This window comes from Theropithecus gelada, chromosome 5, assembly GCF_003255815.1.
Source record: "Theropithecus gelada isolate Dixy chromosome 5, Tgel_1.0, whole genome shotgun sequence".
In the NCBI taxonomy this organism is placed as follows: domain Eukaryota; kingdom Metazoa; phylum Chordata; class Mammalia; order Primates; family Cercopithecidae; genus Theropithecus; species Theropithecus gelada.
Window position 1 is genome coordinate 161,220,192 of NC_037672.1, and position 13,164 is coordinate 161,233,355.

At 34.4% G+C, this 13,164-nt stretch overlaps 1 protein-coding gene and 1 pseudogene across 1 annotated transcript in view; both read right to left on the reverse strand.

The window, feature by feature from the left end:
* LOC112624391 overlaps positions 1-10,013 on the reverse strand; it is a 37,224-nt pseudogene extending 27,211 nt beyond the window's left edge.
* The window catches only part of MARCH1 (membrane associated ring-CH-type finger 1), an 826,141-nt gene that overhangs the window by 673,918 nt on the left and 139,059 nt on the right, over positions 1-13,164 (reverse strand). The window lies entirely within an intron of this gene.

Sequence of the window (13,164 nt, forward strand, 5' to 3'; positions counted from 1 at the left end):
GTATTGGATGACAGAGGCACTCATCATATTGACTATGCTAAAGTTTGGGGGTGGAGACAAAGGCAGGAATGTTGACAAATATCTTGAAACTAGCAAACGTCTTTCTATTTACCTCAGTGTTATTTTATCAAAAATTTTAAACAACAGTGTGGGAAAGAAGGACAAGAGGAGCACCCTTGTAATCTCACATATTTCCCACCATGTGCTTCTTGTACCTACTCAAGGTTGTTAATTTAAAAAAAAAAAAAAAACTACACGTTTACACTCAACTATTTTAGGACTCCCTTTGCCAAAGGTTTTAGAAGAGATATATTTCATTACACTGTGATGAATTGTAGAGGCAGTATAGCTGGTAAAGTCAATGTCATCCATGGGGGAAGCACTGTAATATAACCAGAGGATGATGATATTTTCTATGTGATTAATAACATAGAAAATCCTAGATTTTATTTCCCTTTATTGCTTCCCAGAAATGTAACCTTGGACAACAAGTCACATAATCTCTCTATGACCCAGGATTCTCATTTGCGAAATTGAAATATTAAGAGGAATTATTTCATAGATATTTTATGGTTAAATTACAGAATGTAAGCAAGGTATTACGCATCTAATAAGTTCTCAATAAATGTGAACTGATAACGATGATGATACTGACGATATTGGTGGCAACATAAGCACCTGGGGGGAAGCACCGCCTCAGTTTACTAAATTGTGTAGTCAAGATACTACAAAGTTTCCAGCTAAGGTTAGAAGTACAGACTCTCCCCTAGATGACAGTGGGTTAAATTTGCTTTGCTCTCACCATAATTTATTTATTTGTCCCATTAACTTAAAAATTCCTAAGTCTGTTAGAGAACACCTATAGATTGAATTAAACACGAGTTGCCCTAATTGAGTTAAATGGAATATTATAATAAGTAGCTTTATTCTTGGTTGATTATTATGGTTAAAAGCCTTTACTTTGAAAAGTTCTTTTTAGTAGTTAATCTGCAAGTGGAACCCTTTGGTGTACCATGGAGGTTCCTCCAAAACAGCAGAAGATTTAATGACGGTAAAATGCATAATGTTGAGAAAAACATATTTTTCTAAATTAAGGATAAACCCAACTGTATATCTGACTTTTTAAAATCTTGGTGATCATGAAAATAAGAATATATGAGGGAATTCATAGCCCTTTACAATTTACTTACCCTCAAACATTAAATTGAAGGGAGGTACATTTTTATTTTCTAACCCCTTTGTCCAGGATTTCTTGACAAAGTTTAGCTCATGTGAACAAATGGGTGAAAATCTATTGGTTTTCTTGATAAGGGAAATCAAACAAATGTTTCTAGGACCAGTGGACCAAATCCTAGTCGTAATAGAGGGAGGAGAAGAAGACAAAGTAATGCCCAAATAATGATCACATTATAGTCTATAATGAAATCAACAGATAAAGAAAATTCGGTATTTAAATCAGGACTGTAAAAGAAACAAAGGGAAAGGGAAAGCATAGCTTTGTGAGTATATGCTAAGGCAGGGCATCTGTATCAGGGAAAATTGGATGTTAAAAGAGAAGTTACATAGACCTAACTTTGTGCCCAAAAAGAAGGATCTCAAATATATAGAAAGTTGTCACTACATGGCAGCTATTATGAACAGAAGTGTTACCTTGTAGTTTTAAATATCAACAAATTCTTTGATACATCTCCCTTCAAGAAGCAAAGCCTGATTACCCTCCTTTTGCGTGTGGACTAGACTTAGTGTATTGTTTTTAATGATGAATAGGATAAGGTGGAAGTGCTGGCTGCAATTTCAGAGGCGCGGTTATAAAAGCAGCTTTGTGCCTTCCTTTGTGTGCTCTCTCTTTGGATCGCTCATTCTAAGGAAAGTTAACTGCCCTCTCATAAGCAACACTGTGGAAAGGTCTGTGAGACCAGGACTTGAGGCCAGCTGCCAAAAGCCAATGGGGGACTGAGGCCCTTTGGCCAATAGTCATGAGAGTGGTGCCTCTTGAAAGAGGAACTCCCAGACCAAGTTTGAAACAGGGTCTCAGTCTGTCACTCAAGCTGGAGTGCAGTGACACAATCATGGCCACTGCAGTTGAATTAGTCCATTCTCACATTGCTATAAAGAAACACCTGAGAATGAGTAATTAAAGAAAAGAGGTTTAATTGACTCATCGTTCTGCAGGTTGCATAGGAAGCATGATACTGTCATCTGGTTGGCTTCTGGGGAGGCCTCACGAAACATACAGTCATGGCAGAAGGCAAAGGGGGAGTACAGAATTCACATGGCCCAAGTAAGAGCAAGAAGGAGAGCAAGGGGGTAGTTGCTACACACTTTTTTTTTTAAATTTATTTATTATTATTATACTTTAAGTTGTAGGGTACATGTGCATAACGTGCAGGTTTGTTACATATGTATACTTGTGCCATGTTGGTGTGCTGCACCCACGTCATTTACATCAGGTATAACTCCCAATGCAATCCCTCCCCCCCTCCCCATGACAGGCCCCAGTGTGTGATGTTCCCCTTCCTGAGTCCAAGTGATCTCATTGTTCAGTTCCCACCTATGAGTGAGGACGCTACACACTTTTAAACAAGCAGATATCATGAGAACTCATTCACTCTCGAGAGAACAGCACCAGGTGATGATGCTAAACTATTCATGAGAAACACCTCCATGATCATGATCCAATCGCCCCACACTAAACTCCACCTCCAACATGGAAGATTACAATTCCACATAAGATTTGTGCAGGGACACAGATCCAAACCATATCATCAGCCTTGACTTTCTGGGTTCAAGCAATCTTCCTACTTCAGCCTCTGACGTAGCTGGGACTACAGGTGTGTGCCACTGTGCCCAGTCCCAAGTTAAGCATCCTTTTAAAAACATTGATATAAGGCTGGGTGTGGTGGCTCACGCCTGTAATCCCAGCACTTTGGGAGGCTGAGGCAGGTGAATTACTTGAGGTCAGGAGTTTGAGACCAGCCTGACCAATATGATGAAACCCCACCTCTACGAAAAATATAAAAATTAGCTGGGCATAGTACATGCACCTGTAATCCCAGCTACTCAGTAGGCTGAGACAGATCACTTGAACCCAGGAGGCAGAGGTTGCAGTGAGCCAAGTTCGCGCCATTGCACTCCAGCCTGGGCAATAAGAGCGAAACTCCATCTCAAAAAAAAGAAAGAAAGAAAGAAAGAAAGAAAAAGAAAAAGAAAAAAATTAATATAACATAGTTATATATATTTGGGGGGAACATGTAACATTTTGATTGATGTATATAATATGTGATGATCAAATCAGAATAATTGGGGTAACCATCACCTCAATTATTTATCTTTTCTTTGTGTTGAGAACATTACAATTCTTCTTTACTAGCTATTTTCACATATATAATAAATTATTATTAACTATAATCTCCCTACTCTACTACCAAATATTAACACTTATTTCTTCTATCTAAGCCTCTGGTAGTCACCATTCTACTATCTACCTACAGGCTGACATCTGGACCACAACTGCATTAGAGGCTCTTAGACAGAACCACCCAGTTAAGCCACTCCTGAGTTGTTTTGAGTTACTCAATTTGGAAGGAATTTGTTATGCAGCAGTGAATAACTACTACATGTCACTATTATTATTATTATTGGTAAAGGGTTAGAATGTGTATTTGCTTTTATTGTGCAGTGTACTGATTTCTGAGACAATAATTGAAATTTCATAATCCCCAGAATGTCAAAATGATCCTGTTCCTGAAAACACTGCCGCCTAGAAATTCTGGGAACAATAGATATGTAAAAAGTAGAACACAAATGCTCAGCAAATCCTTTCACCTTGCAACTAGCAGAATCCTCTCTTATTAAATAGGATGCGGATGGATATAAAGGTCTAGGACTTAAAGTGAGGAGTGAAAAGAACTGATGTATTTTCTTCAGTTCATCAAATTCTGTCTCTACCAATAACTCTATATTGTTTTGGTGAAGAAAGAAAAGGATAAAAATATTTTTAACAAAGAATAAAAATATAATAGTAAAATGTTTTGAGGTGAAATAAAAGCACATGTCACCCAATCTGACCTCCCACACAAATTTCTTTCACAGTATTTGTTCCTGACAATCAAAATATGGTTTCTTTCATATTTCTATGGATAGAGAAATGGCCAATTTATTTTTTTACAGCATGCTAAAATTTAGAAATGCCAATTGTTATATTCCTGATAGGTTATAATCTTCTTTTCCCCTTGGACATATTTCTGCAATCTGGATCAAAACAGAACAAATCTAGTGTGTAAAATTGTTCATATTTTGAAACGGTTAACATGACATCTTTTAATTTTAGCAGAGATGTGTGAAAAGAACACTCAGAAGTGCTTGACACACACATTACTAAGTGAGAAAACAGAACGAAAGAGTTAGAAATGAGTATAGACATTTTGATATGCAGTGGAGAACTAAGAGCTCAGAATCAAACCTCATGGCTTCAGAACGAAGGGTCCTATCTTTTGCTCTAGTCTTTCAGCCCAAATTATACATAAATAACCAACATTAAAGTATCCAAAGCATGCATTCTTTCTATATACTTTTCTCTGAACCTCTACTATCATAAGAAAGATTCATAATGGTAAGTAATAAATTCTGACAGAAAAATATAAGTTCTTAAATCTATAACCATTTCTACTTTCAGGCCCTAATGACTAATTATGGACAACTTACATGCTTTGACACTATAATTGCAATTAAAATGATTGAATTACCCCTAGTCATATCACAAACAAATTCCTTGAGTTAATGCCTACAAAGATATTATAAAATATTTAATAGGGTGATTGACCAGTAAGAAAATTTGCAGTTAAGCCACTGTATTATTTCATTTGCATACAATCTTTTCTAAAGAAAAGAAGGCAGTCACTCACATGACAAGCTTGATTAGTTCACAAAGAACAAAGTCAGTACTAATTTTAGTAAAACCTAATTTTAATCAAGCAACATCATTTTCATTCATCATTTCTTGGTTCTAATCACTGCCAAACAAAAGGGATTGATAATTTTTGAAGGTTAATATAGTTATCACATTACATGTATGCCTATTACTAGAAAACACTGTAAATCCCTCACAATGAATAAATATTATTCCTGGGACTATCACTGGATGTTCTTAGGTGTCTTTGTGTTTATAAAGTTGTATCACACACACAGATAGACATAATGACCAAAGAGTATCTGAAGTCAAGGGAGCATAGCATGCCTTATATTAAGTACATAAGACACTGAACACTAAGAGCAATGAATGATAACCAATAATCAAAAACACAAACACCTGTCTCCCTATCCTGAAGATTAGAACTACTATTTCTAAACTATAAACTCATCCTTGGCCAATATGCAGTCACCAACTGATTTACAGCTTCTTTGGTAATAATATATTTCACATGTGGTTATTCCTTTTAATCATGAATAATATGCTTAATGTCATACATTAAAACTCTATGCATCATATCAAAAATGCTTCCTAATATGTTATATTGAATTGTGACCGTAAAATAAATTATCCTTTGCTTGGCTGGTTAGAGTATTTAAATTAGAGAAATCATATATACATACAACTCTGCATCTTCAATTTCAGTGTAAGACGCAATAGTACTTACACAACTACAGATGCCACACACAGAAACACACAGACACATGCTGTATTTTTGTCCATTTTATAAAACTTCTTCAACAGTGAACATGAGTTTTTTTCAACACTGTAACTACCTGTATAAAACCGCCTACACAAAACTAGCTACAACCCTTACCTGTGCAAAACTTCTCCTGGAACCCCATCTGCAGGCTCAGCTGTTTTAGAAGTAATTTCAGCACCATATAAGAGGCTTTTAAGCATCTAAAAAGTAATAGTCTTGGACTCAGAATTATAACACAGGATTTGGTAATTAATAGTACCCCTATATGTATTTGTTGAATAAATAAATAAATCCTATCAGCAGGTTTACTCTCTTAACTCTTACTTTGTAGTCCAACTCTTATAACTGGGTTTCTGTTTATTTCATAAAAACATTACTCTGCTGTTCAAAGTTACTGATAATCAGATCCTGGTGTTATTTATTTTTCTGGAATTTCTGTCTTATTAACCTGCCCAATGACATAATTGTTTTGAGTATAAGGCCCTGCCATTTTTCTCAATGCCCCGAATCCCCAGAGCTTGGCTTTAGTTAAAATTCAGGGTCTAAGATATTACCACTGACTAAAATTTGTCTTCATGGCTGACTTCTTGACTTCTCTATTCATCTCCCCTCTTACACCCCTCAGAGCCTTGGTCTGTTTATCTCTCATGACAAACCATTATCCTGGACTGAACTACTCTAGGCCAACCACAGGACAGGACTGGTGGCTGTGGATGATATCCATGCCTTTAAAACCATGGCTTGAGTAGATTGTCTCCCCACTAGGTTCCAAATTGTAGGTCCTGTCCTCCAAGATGGCCCATTTTCTCTGCAACTAGCCTAGGCAAGAAGGATAGTCAATGAGTTATTACTTTTATGGTCAGTGCAAACTGTTAAAAAATGAAGGTCTCTTTCATGTTTGTAAATTGAATCATGTAAATATTTTGGCAAAATTTAAAGGATATACCAACACCATCATCACTACCAAGAAAGAAAATAGTGACATGAAATCTAAATGTATTTCTATAAGGTCACTTTAAAATATTTCAGTTTACAAGAAAACCAAGTTTTTCCTATAATTTAGATGCCACATGAGTATTATCAATTAAAGTTCAAATCAAATAGCAAATTATTTCTGAAGCATTTTTAAATAAGAATTTATGTTTGTCCATCATTTACTTCTGAATTGTCTCTATCAATTGCGGTCTATTTTGACATTTTGAATTAAGATGAAATAGAGAACCTCTGGGAAAGTCACAGTGGAATTGCTACCTATCTAAACTTACTATGAAGGATAATTACCTTCTGGATGCAGAATGATTTAACAAGCTACGGTTATTAATATCCAGGTAAACAATTGAAAAATATTTAATTTGACAATCTTCTGAAAACTCTTTCAAAAAGGCTTATAGATTCATGTATGATATGCTGAATAATTGCTATACAATAACTATGTATGGTCATGGCTAGAAAGGTATAATGCAATGCCTACTTATCTTTTCTATGATTTATTTAAACATTTTTTAATAAGATATGGCCATAAAACAACCATAAAACCTCTAATATATAAATATTATATAATTATAATTTATAAATTATGTTATAATGTATAATACATAATATAATTATAGATTATAATATAAATATAATATATTATAGATTATAAGATAAATATATTATAGATTATAATATAAATATAATATATAATAAAACCTTGTTTTATTCAGTGAAATTAATTTACTGATACTCCTATGATAGAATAAATGATCAATACAGGGTTTCAGCCTACTTGTTCCCATTTTTCTTTACAAAATTCATTACTGTAACACATTTCTAAAGGAAACATTAAAAGATAAATGTGATGAAATCTTATAACGGATTGACTTGGGATCCTTTTTCAAGCTTTTTCAAGTTACACCCTGTTATCAGAACTAATTCGCCTTAATCTCTTAAATCCACAGAAATGTACAATGAAAATGAGGTGATTTTGAGGCATCTTAACATCTTAAATCAAAGGCAGATATAAAACTTTTTAAAAGATTTTCAGTCTCAGCAGACAAGATGAAAAAGGGTTTCAGTTAAACTACCCTAACTAGAATCCATATTTACTTCAGCACCTGAATTTCTACTCAGCGGTGCTATTGATTTACACAGATTCTGATCATCTTTGTTGGGGCCTGATGAAAAGAAAAAAAGTGATTTCACACCAAAATAAGTTTTATTACAACTTCAATCAGGCTAAGGTATCCATACTTTTGTCACAGTTTATTTTGTTTCTCCTGCTACAATTTAGTTCCAATTTCCCTTCCTTTATGTCTCTTTCTCCTCACATGCGTTAAAGAAGGGTGTTCTCTAAACGTTTCCCCAGGCCTCTTCTTTATTTCTTCCAAATCATTCACTTCTCATACGTAATTATCAACTTTTCAAGAAAACATTCTTGATTTTATCCAGCTTAGTTTCTGTAGTTACACACAAGGACTATGGGAATAGGTCCCCATTTCCCTGTATCTCAAATTTCAAATTCTAAATGGTGCTAAATAACAACAATATACAAAATTATCTACTTATTCTTTAGAATATTAAATGTTTTCTTCATGTTAGATCTAAAGTGTTTGAACCATTATAAAAATAAATATGTTTCAAAAAATTATTGAACTCAAACTGAAATTTGAGTTCTGTTGTTTTAGTCCTGTTGTTTTTCCCTTTCTATAAGTGCTGAGGATTCAGAACCTTCTCAGATAAAGTTGAAGTTGTCATTTACTTCTTAAGTTCTAGTTTAATTTCCCTTCTACTCTTCTTTCTCCAAAAAAAAAAAAAATCAGGAACTATTAGTGAAGAGCCTGGTTATATGCAGAAATTGGCATGGCAGCAACTTGGATGGAGCTGGAGACCATTATTCTAAGTGAAGTACCACAGGAGTGGAAAACCAAAGACTGTCTGTGCTCACTTATAAGTGGGAGCTAAGCTATGAGTATGCAAAGGCATACAGAGTGATACAGTGGACTTTAGAGACTCAGAAGGGGAAGAGTGGGAGGAGCCCTGGGGATACAAAACTACTACACATTAGGTACAATGTATACTACTCAGATGATGGGTGCACCAAAATCTCAGAATTCACCACTAAATAATTCATCTATGTAACAAAAGACCACTTGTACCCTAAAAGCTATTGAAATAAAAAGTAATAAAAACTATGAAAGTTCTTTTGGCCTCCTTTCCCCTAGTTCACATCCTTGACTTTTATACAAGGAGAGGCCACATTGCTTAGGTGTTTGTGTGCTATTTTCAATGTATGTACTGTCTCCTGATATGTCGGAAGCAATACGCTCAAGAATAGAATCTTCCTGATGTCCTAAGGATTCTAATTTTTTAGTACCAAGCTTATTTTAATCACATTTCACAAATCACAATGAACAATAAAAGACACAAATTTTGTCAATCCCACTAGTTTATGCTCCATAAAGCCACTGTCAACACTAAATTAGCAAACATTGAACCATTGCTTCTAGGGCGAATACTGGGTTAGGTTTCCACAGCAGCTGGTTGCAACATTTCCATTAATAAATCAATATATAACCTTGTTTTATTCATGCTTTTGTTGAAACACACCTTATATAAAATATGCTGCTGACTCATTAACACTGAACTCATAGGCAACAGGACTCATGCTTGTCCAATACACATATTTTTTTCTGTAAGACACATCGCAGCCTTCTTGCACTTAGGAAAACTAGACAGCACTTTGGCCCTATGATGGGGCCATTTTAAACAGTGAAATCACCAACAAAAAGCACTAAAATGGGAAAAAAACATGCCACTAAATAGGCTGCCAAAAATATGCTTGTTCACGTCATGAGATCTGAAATAAGAGGGCAAAGCATTGTCTTGTTTAACCTCAGGTGGGAACATGTGCACTGAACATCTCAAAGTTTTTGCAACACTGCACGTATCTGCAAATGACCACACAAGTGCCAAGGGGTTTTGGGGTTACAAAGAATTTAGCAAGTAGTCAAATTCACAAATAAAGAAGTTGAGAATAATGAAGACTGATTTTATATAACCCAAATGATTAATAATGCTCTATTTGGAACACCTTTCAAATAGCAGCTTTGAAATCTAAAAAATATAATTTCTCTCTGACCCCTAAAAACTGTGAAATTTATATATTTCTAACAATGCTTCCTCTGATTTGAGCCTTCTTCCACTTCTCTGCTCATTGTCTATTTCTGGTAACTGCACAACAGTAAAATCCACCTTTGCTTTCAGCAACACAGGACTTGACTCTACCTTTATATCTATCGTTTGGTTCTTCAGATTTTCAAATCCAACCACCTCTTTCAAATACACCCAATTTTCTACCATTTTGCACACTTTTCCTTGACCATGCCATGTCTTTAAATACTATTCATTTTCTTTCTGTTTTATTTGGAAATCTTTGAATAAATCATTTACACCTGATGACATAATTATTTCCCTATCAGTCCCAATTCTTTAAAAAATCTGGCTGTTACATACAACACCCAAGTAACATTGCATGCTTCACTAACACCAGAAACCGTTTTTTCTGTCAAGTCTGATGGCTTTGTCTAAGATCTCAGTTAAACAAGAGGCACTTACTGCTATTTCATTTGATATTTTTGCCCATTCTGTGTATCATGCTTTTCTTCTTTGTTTGACATTGTTCTATGCTGCTGCTTCTTTCTCTCTGCTAACATTGTCCTTTCTCACTTACCTATTATGTGTAGGCATTTTTAAAAGACCGGGAACATTCAAACACTTGGACCACAACCCACAATAAGAAATACATTTTATATTATGACTTAGTACATGCACATATACACACACAGACAGAAATATGAACATATCGGAAATAAAATTTACAAAATAATTATATTTATTGATTGCAAAACACTCTGATATTGCTTTTTATTCTATGGAATTCATTTTCTTTTTAAATATTAATGCTGCTCAGAAAGTGCTTCTTTCTGAACTTAAACTCTCTCTCCAAAATGCAGCATAGTTCTTTGTGTTTGACCTAGAGAGGGGTTTTAAAGTTGAAATGAAAACATAAATTTCAGGCATGAAGTTTTTTATCATCATTAAAATGAGGAAATTAAGAATATGCATTCTTAAACAGACTGGATACAACCTAGTATCTGTATTAACAAATTGCTAAAAAACACTTGGGAAACAACAATTGATTCATGTGACATATTTTAATGAATATTCAAGAAATTTAAAAATTATTGATTTATCTATACCTGGGAGGATGTTATTTCTACTTTAAAATTAAAAACAATTAACCTAATATAATTCAATGATTCTGGAAAACCACTAAAAGGAAATACTCCATTATGAGCTTTAAGTAGAAATCCATATAGAATAAATGTATTTAAAATTATGTAAACACTGGTAATTTCCCAATTTTTAGAGAAGAGCTTTCATTACCTTTTCTTGAAAGTTATTTCCACTGAGTGCATAACTGTCAGTTTAGTTCAAAAGCAAATTTAGAAACCCTGGGCACTTGGGAACCCATTCGTCTCTATCATAGCGGTGAAGTAAATATTAGAATAGACAAAGAGAATCTACAGAGAAAAAACAATAGTAAATCCATTAGAAAGTTGAATCAACAATTGACTGGGCTTATTCATACTGACATTTTCCAGATTTTGCATACCAAATATTCTGCAAAATTCAATTTGCATGACTTTACAAGGAAAGAACTGAGTCCTCCATAACTGTACATCCTTTGAAGGCCTTATATTTTAATCACTAATGTAGTAAATTTACATTTGTTTATTTCTTTAACCTTCCTTGGAGGGTAGATTTTAAGCTAAATATTATCTAAAAAGAGATAAAAAAGTCCATTATTCCATTTTATGTTTTTAACAAATTATGGTTAAGATATTTTTATAGTAGCTATTTAACATTGAATCCAGAAAAGAGTTACTGAGTTTCCTACAATAGAAGAAATTATGTTTAATGAATAATATGTATTTATAAATATATGAAATAAAACCCTAATTAACCAAATTCTTGTCAATTTTGCTACTTATTTTTCTGGTTAAATAAATTTTCTATGAATATAAAACCTCTTTTTAATCAGGTCATTTTGGATGAAACTATTTTTAAAATGTCTTATGTATTTCTATAAGGTCTTATGAATAGAAATAATATACTTGACTTTGTTTGGATAATTGGAGACCCTGATAAGGAAACCTCATATTCTGTTTTACTTAGAGTTAGGATCTCAAGGTTCACAGTTTCTTTGGGCTTTTCACCTGTATAGTGAATGCCTATGGACCACCATTGTCTTTCAGGTGATTATAGGGGTATTTCATTCTTCTCAGCTTCTTGATATGTTACATTTTATCTATTATTTAATCACTTCATATATATATATATACATACACACATATATATGTGTATATATACACGTGTATATATACGTGTATGTATATGTGTTTATATACACATATGTGTATATATACACATGTATATATATATAAAGTTTTCCAGCATCCTTCATAATTGGTGGCCTTAGGTCCTATTGAAATTGTGTATTGGCCGGGCGCGGTGGCTCAAGCCTGTAATCCCAGCACTTTGGGAGGCCGAGACGGGCGGATCACGAGGTCAGGAGATCGAGACCATCCTGGCTAACACGGTGAAACCCCGTCTCTATTAAGAAATACAAAAAACTAGCCGGGCGAGGTGGTGGGCGCCTGTAGTCCCAGCTACTCGGGAGGCTGAGGCCGGAGAATGGCGTGAACCCGGGAGGCGGAGCTTGCAGTGAGCTGAGATCCGGCCACTGCACTCCAGCCTGGGCGGCAGAGCGAGACTCCGTCTCAAAAAAAAAAAAAAGAAATTGTGTATCAAAGAAAAGTGAATAGTCTCTGAGTGAGGGACAAAATAGATGTGTCATTATCAAAGTATAGTATATTCACTTTACAAGAACTCTGAAGCATCCATTATCACTGGATAAAGGTCTAAGTTTACTTATTTGATAGTTCCTACCTGTATGGCAGACAATTGAACTATCATTATAGTTTTAAAATTTTTTAAATAATTTACCTATAGATAATTTCTATTAAGAGACGTTTAGTATTTGGTAATTTTTTAAAACTTTAGTATCCCTAGAGATCTTCCTAATCATGTGGTTTGACATTATTATAGACACACAGTCCTTGACAACTTTGATTTTCCTGCTGGATTATACAGTATTCAGACTGCTTTGTCAGGGAGCCCTACAGTATGAGTAGTTCAAACATACTTTGAGCACAAGTAAGTGTTTTGACAAAATTTGAAAATGTCTCGTACTTAGGAACTTTGCTTACCGACCCCACCTAAATGATGGGCGCATCAACATTTCCAGTAATTAAACCATGACACCTTAAGTAAGCATTGATGTTAAACTTGATCATCTCTCAAAAACTTGAATCCCCAAAAATAATTTTTAAAAGAGGATATGTATATGTCATATTCTTCTTTTCATTTCTTTGACTTCCTCAGCAAT